This window comes from Sphaeramia orbicularis, chromosome 14 (genome assembly GCF_902148855.1).
Source record: "Sphaeramia orbicularis chromosome 14, fSphaOr1.1, whole genome shotgun sequence".
NCBI classification, from domain to species: Eukaryota; Metazoa; Chordata; class Actinopteri; order Kurtiformes; family Apogonidae; genus Sphaeramia; species Sphaeramia orbicularis.
Window position 1 is genome coordinate 33,760,265 of NC_043970.1, and position 10,302 is coordinate 33,770,566.

Below are 10,302 nucleotides of genomic sequence, written 5' to 3' on the forward strand. Positions count from 1 at the left end.
GGTGTCACAATATAACTTTCTGTATTTCCACATGTATTCAGACCCTCGCTTGGCTGCTTACCAGGGGGACTGCGTTCCACTAGGCTTGGGTCTCCAAAGATCTTTGTTCAATAAACAAGTGTGTTTACTGGAAGAACGGCTTTTTCTTGACTCTCTTTGAATTTCATCAACAGACTCAGGGGAAGAAAAGGGTGTCTTCGACAGTTTTGGGGGCTCGTCCGGGATGAAATGAAAAGAGACTCATATTCGATCCTAAAGGCGTGCAGACAAGGGAAGCACAGAAACGGGTCGACCCAAAAATCAAGGTAAGCAGAACCTGTTAAATCAAACTCTGCATTAGATAGAATGTATTCTGTGTTTCCATAGTCTGAATGTTGACCAAATTTAAAAGCCATTCGTGTTGAAATAAGAAATAGAGAAAGGTAATAAGAGAAAAAGAAAAAGCGCAATAGTGACGTTCATAACCTGGGTGTGGCCAACCCCCACCATCGTCTGACAAGGCGCGGAGGAGAAATTAAGAGAATTTCTAAAAGCAGCAAAAGCTTAAAGTCCTGAGAGCCCAAATTCACTCTCAAAAGCAACAAAAAGAGGACAGGTGGGTTTCAGTCCCAAGAGACTGGGCGCCTCCTAAATTCTGCTGTGTTTGAGTCCCTGGGGTAAGTAGTTGCTCCTAAAAGTGACTGATATTACAGAACGGTGTAACTGTGTATCATGTCGTTCAGAAATTAGAGAAAGAACATCACTAAGAGGAACCAAAATACACCAGAAAAACACACCATACTCACCAAAGGAGAAGAAGGTAAAAACTAGAGATTTTAAATAAAACAGGTTGATTGCACGGGAGGTATAACATTGTCAGTGTCTCAATTCACGGTCATCAAACAGCGTCCCACTGAGAGAAAAGAAACAGACAGAGGAAACCTAACGGTGATAACGTAATCTGTCTGAGCTGCGGAAACCTTACAGTGTCAATGAAAGTGGCCTCTCAATGAATGGGTCAGTTGCTTGGCCTTATGCATACAAACTGACTGGCTGTGATCGTGAATTGATAGGACCAGTTACTCAGCCTTATGCATACAAACTGGTTGGCTGACAAGGGGAGAAAATAACATAGCAGAGCAAAAAGCAGAACAGAGACAGGATAGAAGAGACAGAGTAAGTGATAAGATGGAAGGGGAATTTGACAAAGAAATAGATGATGATGGGTGGGGCCCCAACGGTAAATGGGTTACCTTGGGTGCACAAATAGATACGTTAGTGAAAACACAAGGGGTAGCACAAGTCAGAAAATCAAGGAAAAGACAGAACAGACAACTAGAGAAGAATTAGAGGAGTTACTGAAAGGATTAGAGAAGAAGGGTACAGACCACAGTCCACTGGAGAAGTTGTTGTAGGATCAGGTCAAGAAGTACAGAAATGAGAAGGAGAGATCAGAGGTGGAAGAGAAAAAGGTGGGGGTTATGCAGAAGAGTAAATGGAAAAAAAACAAACAAACAGAGAAGCAGAGGTGAATAGGAACAGATGGTTTACACTGGCGGTAGTGTGGCAGGGTACTGTGCACCTTCACAAGAAAACAATCAACACTGAAGAGAAGACACAGCCACCGGCCAATCCACCACCTTACACTCCACCTCCATGTTCCACAGGCTCAACCGTGACTCCTCCCTCCGGCCTCTACCCAGTCCTCACTGTCCAATCAGGTCAAGTATATGTTAACTCCACTGACATGACAGGTGATATGCAACATAACAGTAGAGAAGGAACCACACACCCGTGCACCCCACCTAGACCATTTGAAGACAGACAGATGAGAGATAAACATCCCCAGAGGGATGAACCGAGAGACAGAAGCACCTCTACACCCTATACAGGAAGAGACAAAGGCGAAGTGAGGTTCAAGGTATCAAGAGAATGGGAAGAAACCCTGGAACAGGAAGAAGAAAGGGAGAGAGAGAGAGAGAGAGAGAGAGAGAGAGAGAGAGAGAGAGAGAGAGAGAGAGAGACAAAGAGAAAGGAATGACAGAAGGCAATGAGAGGAGGACTATGACCAAGGGGTAGTATTATCAGATAGGTTTATCCAGTCTCTGACTGAGATAAGCACAAGGCTGGACAAGATGCGAGAGGACAACAGAAGGGCTGTTGAGGCAGTGAGACAGAGATATCACCTTAGGTCACAGGATAAAGCTAAAGCGCAGGGAGAGAAAAAAGGACTAGTAGAGGATGAACCAAAACCAGACCCAGAGGAAGAGGAGGAAAGTGAAGAGGGACATAAGGTTAAGGCCCATCAGTATCCTCTCCTCACCACACCTCTAGGTGATAGATATAAGCTGTTTTCATTTGGCGACATCACAGGTACAGGGTGGGGAAGCAAAATTTACAATGAACATTTAGTTGTTTTTTTTTCAGCAGGCACTATGTCAGTTGTTTTGAAACCAAACATATATTGATGTCATAATCATACATAACACTATTATCCATACCTTTTCAGAAACTTTTGCCCATATGAGTAATCAGGAAAGCAAACGTCAAAGAGTGTGTGATTTGCTGAATGCACTCGTCACACCAAAGGAGATTTCAAAAATAGTTGGAGTGTCCATAAAAACTGTTTATAATGTAAAGAAGAGAATGACTATGAGCAAAACTATTACGAGAAAGTCTGGAAGATACTATTAAAGAAGAATGGGAGAAGTTGTCACCCGAGTATTTGAGGAACACTTGCGCAAGTTTCAGGAAGCGTGTGAAGGCAGTTATTGAGAAAGAAGGAGGACACACAGAATAAAAACATTTTCCATTATGTAAATTTTCTTGTGGCAAAAAAATTCTCATGACTTTCAATAAACTAATTGATCATACACTGTCTTTCAATCCCTGCCTCAAAATATTGTAAATTTTGCTTCCCCACCCTGTATAATAGAAAAGATGCCGCCAATCACAGATGGAGGTGGTCTCTGGCTTGGCAAACTGGACGATCTGACAGCGGGACAAAATTTAGCCTTAGGGGACTACAGAGCAATCATGGCCAGATGCATAAGCAGTACAGAGTGTAGAAATATTGAAATTGAAGCCGAAACTAACAGACTACCGGACGACGTTCCCTTTACCTGGGTAGCTACCACTATTGGGAATGCCCTCCGGACTCGATGTCCTCTGCCTCCGCAGACCGCAATTCCAAAATTCACGTGGTCACATACCCAGAATCCAAGACAGTGGTTGACAGAGTGCATTGATTGGTGGGTAAGACACACAGGGCAGCATCCAGGAAATCAGGGGGTGCAGAGGGAGTGGTATGGAACAGCTGTGTTAGAAGGACTCCCTGCCAGTGTTAGTAGAACCATCAAGGATAATCCAGATTTACCGGGAGCAGACAATGCAGTCTGGGAGAGACATGTGTTACATCACCTCACAAAAGCAAAAGATGATAATGACAAAGAGAAAAAAAGAGGAGGAAGAACGTAAAACACAACTGTTAAAATTGCAACTCAGTGAGGCCAGACAGAAGGCAAGAAATAAAAGAAAAAATGACAAAACCACAGTTAAAAACATGGTAGCAAATGATTCGCCAGACCTTTACCCCATCCCACCATGGGAATCACAATATAGAGGGGGACCTCCTGGCTGTAATTTTTGCCCAGGTGCACCAGGGGGAGTCAGAGGTCAATGGAGAGGAGGACCAGGTCAAATGCCACCTAACAATACTAATGTGTGCTACTTCTGTGAGGAGCAGGGCCACTGGGTACGAGACTGTCCGCATTACAGGTGTCAGCAACAGTCCAAAGAAAGAGGGCATGGCCAGGGTCCGGCCAGACCGCCTCACAGAGCACCCAACCTGAGAGCGGCTCCAGCAGGACAGTACTACCATGAAGCCTGGGAGGAGGGAGACGCCAATCAGCAATGACACACCCCATCGAGACACCCGCGCAGCAGGAGCACGGCAGATCCAATGCTGCAAGTGACGGTTTGTGGAGAGACTGCCTTTTCTCGTTGACACAGGGGCAACACAATCAACCATGAGAGACACACCTCGTGGTGCCAGCCTGTCAGCAAAATGGCCACCATCACCGGGTTCTCAGGGGAAAGCCAGACACTGCCACTCACCCAATCGCTGTCCACTAAGGTGGGGTCACAGTCTGTGACTCATCCATACATCATCTCACCCACAGTCCTAGTCAGCCTACTGGGGAGGGACATCTTGGTGAAGCTGGGAGCCTCCATCCTTTGTAGCGCCGATGGACTCATGGTGACCCTCAAGAATGGTACTGTTTTGACATGTAATAGCACATCACATGATGGTCAATATCTCATTAGTGAACTACCTACACCCATGGCAGACATTTACTGGATATTGCTGCATCCTGAGCACACTAGTGACAATGGGATAATGTCAACATACCAACAATGGCGACCTTGGCTCGACCTCCTAGCACCTTATGTTCCTCCCCCTGATCCACCACACATGACTCTTTTTTATGACAGACAACAGGATGAATGCTATTTAGAAGAATTTCAGAATCAACTGGAGGGACATTACTGGTCAGTACATGTATCAGACATTTACATAGGAAAGGAAGGAGTTGCTGCAGAAGTTTTACTTACACCCACACAGGAGCAGTGGTATAGAATGAGGCCTGAAGCAGTCCCACACATCTCACTAGGCTTACATCCCAAACACCAAGCAAAAGAATTAGGGGAAATGGTAAAAAGGGGAACTGAAACCGCTGACTGGGTACAAACACAGCTATCTGCAGTGACATACTCACCTTCTACTAACATGTACAGAATCCATCATTCATCCACCTCAACAGGCACAGCAGAACACAATCTGACTGACAGACACCATGGTAGGGAAACAACAGACCATCCGGAAGCACAACCACTGATTGACTCGATGTCTGCATACCTGTGGTCAGAGTCTCCCACTGGTGTTGGCTTGGTAGATGTTGACCCAATTGAGTTTGTAATACGCACTGAACAACCAATTTGGATAAGGCAATATCCACACAAGCCTCAAGCCGAAGAAGGCATTAGTGACATAGTGTATGGGTTACTTGATGCAGGGGTATTAGAACCGTCTCACTCAGAATGGAACACCCCTATTTTGCCTGTGGAGAAAAAGAACACAGGCAAATACAGAATGGCTCATGATCTAAGAGCCTTCAATGACGTGCTGGTCACTCCAACTGTGCCGGTTCCAAACCCATACACTGCTCTCACTAGCCTAACATCTAAACAAACATAGTTTACTTGCATCAACTTGGCTAATGCATTTTTCTGCCTCCCCTTAGTTGACAGATGTTGAGACATCTTCTCGTTCACATTTAAAGGTCATCAGTTGAGATACACTCGCCTACCACAAGGGTTCTCCCTATCACCGGGCTTATTTAATCAAGTTCTCAAACAGCTGTTAACAGATTGCCCATTGCCAGAAGGAACTACCCTGATCCAGTATGTGGATGACCTGTTGTTGGCAGCAGAAACACAGGAGGACTGTCTTAGAGCCACAGCAACCCTCCTTGAACATCTGGCCACAAAAGGGTTCAAGGTCAGTAAATCTAAATTACAGGTCTGCCGCAAACAGGTGACCTTCCTGGGACGAGTAATCTCTCCACAGGGCGCAGGGATGTCAGCAGAACACAGGACATCCATTCTGCATTACCCCAAACCAATCAAAGTCAAAGACATGCTATCATTTTTAGGGCTCACAGGGTACAGTAGGAACTACATCCCCAACTACACCAGTGTCACACAACCACTAAGAGCAATGGTGAGAGCACAGGGCATGCGCAATCTGCAGGCAACCCTGGATTGGACGCTGGAAGCGGAGGAAACTTTCATAAAACTTAAACAGTCCTTATCCACGGCCACAACACTCGCACTCCCCGACTACTCATCACCATTCTTTTTGGATGTTTCTGATGCAGACAGCGTTACTAACGCTGTACTGTATCACACATAACCTACACACATGAGGGAGTCAACATGGCAGATGGAATGGGTATAGGAGAGCCACATGAATGCGAAGAGGTAATAACCAGAACAGGTAAAATTAGATCAGACTTACAAGCAGACCCCATCGCAGGAGCAAAACAGATTTTTACTGATGGGTGCTGCTACAGGACAGATAAAGGAGAACTGAGATCGGCCTATGCAGTAATAGAAGACAAAGAGGGAAGTTTAGTCACTCTAGAGGCCGAACCAATTACATCAGGACCACAATCAGCACAGAGAGCAGAAATCAAAGGACTTACCAGGGCACTTGAGCTAAGCAAGGGTCAAAAAGTCAACATTTACACAGACTCAGCATATGGAGCCAACGCGGTACACATAGAATTGCCACAATGGCAGAGAGCAGGATCTCTCACGGCTTCTAACAAGCCAATCAAACACGAGACAGACATCAAACAGCTAGCTGAAGCTATCATACTACCACAACAGGTAGCAGTGATAAAATGTAAGGGACATGACACTGCACAGACACCTATAGCGAAAGGTAATCGAGCTGCAGATATAGCGGCAAAAGAAGCCGCAGGATACACTCAGAAAACAGTATGCAGAGAGGGAGATGAAGATGACAACCACACTTCACTAACTCTAAAACACATAGTTCAAGAACAGGATAAAGCTTCTCCACAGGAAAACTCAGTCTGGAAAACTAGAGGAGGCACACACATGGAGGGACTGTGGAGGGGGCTGGACGGACGACCTATTCTCCCACCGGGGCTCCGGCGGGGACTGATGGAAGAGGCACATGGTGTGGGACATGTCGGCATGATCCAAACCATGAGAAACCTGGGTAATTGGTGGCATCCATATTTGAAGGACATGTGAATTGTGCATTCAGTACGATGTCAGACCAACTTTGAAACCCGAAATAGGCAGATATCCACTTGAAGGTAAAGAAAGGTAAAGAAATAGTCATTGATTATACAGATATGGTGCAGATAGTCAGGGGATACAGGTGCATACTGATGTGCATCGATACTTACACAGGATGGCCGGAAGTGTGGCCGACTAAAAAGGAAGATAGTGCGTCACTACAAAAATTCTTGATCAACCATTACATCCCCAGACACGGGTTTCCAGGGAAAATAAGATCAGATAACAGGACACATTTCAAAAACAAAGACCTGCAGAAAGTAGAAACACTTTTAGGTCTTAAACATTCATTTGGCACCGTCTATCACCCTCAGTCTCAAGGTAAAGTGGAAAGAATGAATCAGACGATCAAATAAAGATTGGCTAAAATCTGTGCACAGACAAAAATGAACTGACTTGACGCACTCCCATTAGCACTGATGTCTATCAGAACGACAGTAAATCAAAGGACGGGGTTTACCCTACATGAACTACAGACTGGTTGACTCTTCCCTGGACCAACCTCCAGACCAGTGGGAGGTGGGGAAGGACAGGAAATGACAGACAAAACCTATTTTAAAGAACTGCAAAGTCTTGTCTCAGCTTACACCCTACAGGTAGAGAACCAGTGACCGCCAGAGGAGAAACAGGAACCTCCAGTCACTGAGTGGGTCCTCCTCTGGGTCAGCAAAAGAAAGTGGTCAGAACCAAGGTGGACAGGACCATACAGAGTCGTCGAACGCACCTCACATGCAGTCCAACTCCAAGGGAAGGGGGACACCTGGTTCCATCTGACACAGTGTGCAGCAGCTGAGGAGCCCAGCAGACCACTAAAGGGGGTGGTACGAGACTTGGCAGAAAAAAGTCCTAAACCGGCTGGTTCAGAGAAAAGAGTGTCACTCCCTGAGGCAGAATAATCCCCTGACACTCTTGGGAAATTGGGTAGTCGACCTCAATTTCTGAAGAAAGAAGAGAAGACGCTCTTATCAAGCAAGTGGGGGAAGGTGAAAAGGCGCTTCCCTCCATCAAGTGGCGTGCCAAGCCACCAACCAACGAATGTGGAGGTGCTTGGACCAATCACGGGAAGAGCAGATCTATCTGTGTCTGTCTCATCACCTCAACTATCGAAGTATCGAAAAGAAAGACACAAGGGTACACCCCCCACAGTACATGATGCCCCTTATGGCAGAAAATGGCAGCTTGGCTGGAGATGAATGGACAGAGATAGAACAGGCATTTTAAGGTGATCTCTTAACAGAGATCAAAAGGGGGAATTGTGATAAAATGTATTAGTTAAAACATGATTCATATTACATTTCTATACTTCTATATTATGGTTTTACATTACTGATCTGCTGCACATGCACATGACTGCGGTATGCCTTCCTGTCAGTACTTTTTCACTTGGGTACAGAAAGGAGAAAACAACTCCTAATTTAGTAACGTGAACTTATCAGGGGTCAGCAGAACACTAGTGTCAGCAAATGTCACCAGACAGCAAAACTGGATTTAATCAGATATGATATAAGTGAAAAACCCCCTAGACACGAGAAGAGGAAGTACTGGCGGGAACAGTGTCACAGTATAACTTGCTGTATTTCCACATGTATTCAGACCCTCGCTTGGCTGCTTACCAGGTGGACTGCGTTCCACTAGGCTTGGGTCTCCAAAGATCTTTGTTCAATAAACGAGTGTGTTTACTAGAAGAACGGCTTTTTCTTGACTCTCTTTGAATTTCATCAACGGACTCGGGGGAAGACAAGGGTGTCTTCGACACTAGCCATAAGCCTGACCCTAACCCTAGCCATAACTCTAATCCTAACCCTACCCCTAACCCTAAACAAACCCTACCCCTAATCAAAACCCTGACACTTACCTTGTAAATACAAAACTAACCCTAAAACTAACCCTAACCCTAAAACTAACCATAACCCTACCCCGAACCCTAACCTAACCTAACCTAACCCTAATCCTACCCCTAGCCCTAACACAAAACTAACCCTAACCCTAATCCAAACCTTGACACTTACTTACCTTGTAAAGACACAAAAAATAAACATGCAATAAAGAATTAATGAACATGTAATAAATGTGTTATAAACATGCAATATATGTGTAATAAACATGTAATAAATGTGTTGTTAACATGTAATAAATTTGTTATTAACATGTAATTAATGTGGAATAAATGTGTAATAAACATGTAATAAATGTGTTATTGACATGTAATTAATGTGTCATAAACTTGTAATAAATGTGTAATAAACATGTAATAAGTGTGTTATTAACATGTAATAAATGTGTTATTAACATGTAAAAAAGTGTAATAAACATGTAATACACATATAATAAACATGCTATGAATGTTATTAACATATTTACATGTTATGAAAGTAAAAGAATTAATGTTAATATTAACACTTACCATGTTAATAACCCTAGCCATAACCCCAACCCTAGCCCTAGCCATAAGCCTAACCCTAGCCATAACCCTAACCCTAACCATAACCCTACCCCTCGCCATAACCCTGACCCTTACCATAACCCCAACGCTAAAACTAACCCTAGCCATAACCCTAGCCATAACCCAAACCTGAACCCTACCCTGAACACTAACCCGAGCCCTAACCCTAACCCTAGCTATAACCCTAACCCTAGCCATAACCCTAGCCCTAACCCTAACCTTAGCTCTAACCCTAAAACTAACCATAAGCATAACCCTAACCCTACCCCGAACTCAAATCCTAACCCTAGCCATAACACCAAAACTAACCCTAGCAATAACCCTAACCCCCGTCATAACCTTAACCCTACCCCTAGCCATAACCCTAACCCTAGCCCTACCCATAAGCCTAACCATAACCTTAACCCTAGCCCAAACTTAACCTTAACTCTAGCCATAAACCTAACCCTAACCCTGTTCCTAACCTAACCTAAACCCTAACCCTATCCCTAACCTAACCCAAACCCTATCTCTAGCCATAACCCTTAAACTAGCCCTAAACCTAGTCCTATCCCTAACCCTAACCCTCGAACCCTAACCCTAGCCCTAACCTTAACCTTGACCCTAACTCTAACCCTAACCCTAGCCATAACACTAACCCTAGCCCTAACCCTAAAACTAACCATAACCCTAACCCTATCCCGAACCCTAACACTAACCCCAGCCATAACACTAAAACTAACCCCAGGCATAACCCTAACCCTAGTCATAACCTTAACCCTACCCCTAGCCATAACCCTAACCTTAGCCCTACCCATAAACCTAACCCTAACTCTAACCCTGCCCATAACCCAAACCCGAACCCTACCCTGAACACTAACCCGAACACTAACCCGAGCCCTAACCCTAACCCTAGCTATAATCCTAACCCTAGCCATAACCCTAGCCCTAACCCTAACCTTAGCTCTAACCCTAAAACTAACCATAAGCATAACCCTAACCCTACC

At 44.7% G+C, this 10,302-nt stretch overlaps 1 pseudogene; it reads left to right on the forward strand.

Annotated features, from left to right (window-relative positions):
• The first annotated feature begins 4,045 nt into the window (after positions 1-4,045).
• Positions 4,046-7,769, forward strand: LOC115432593 (uncharacterized; annotated as a pseudogene).
• The last annotated feature ends 2,533 nt before the right edge of the window (positions 7,770-10,302 follow it).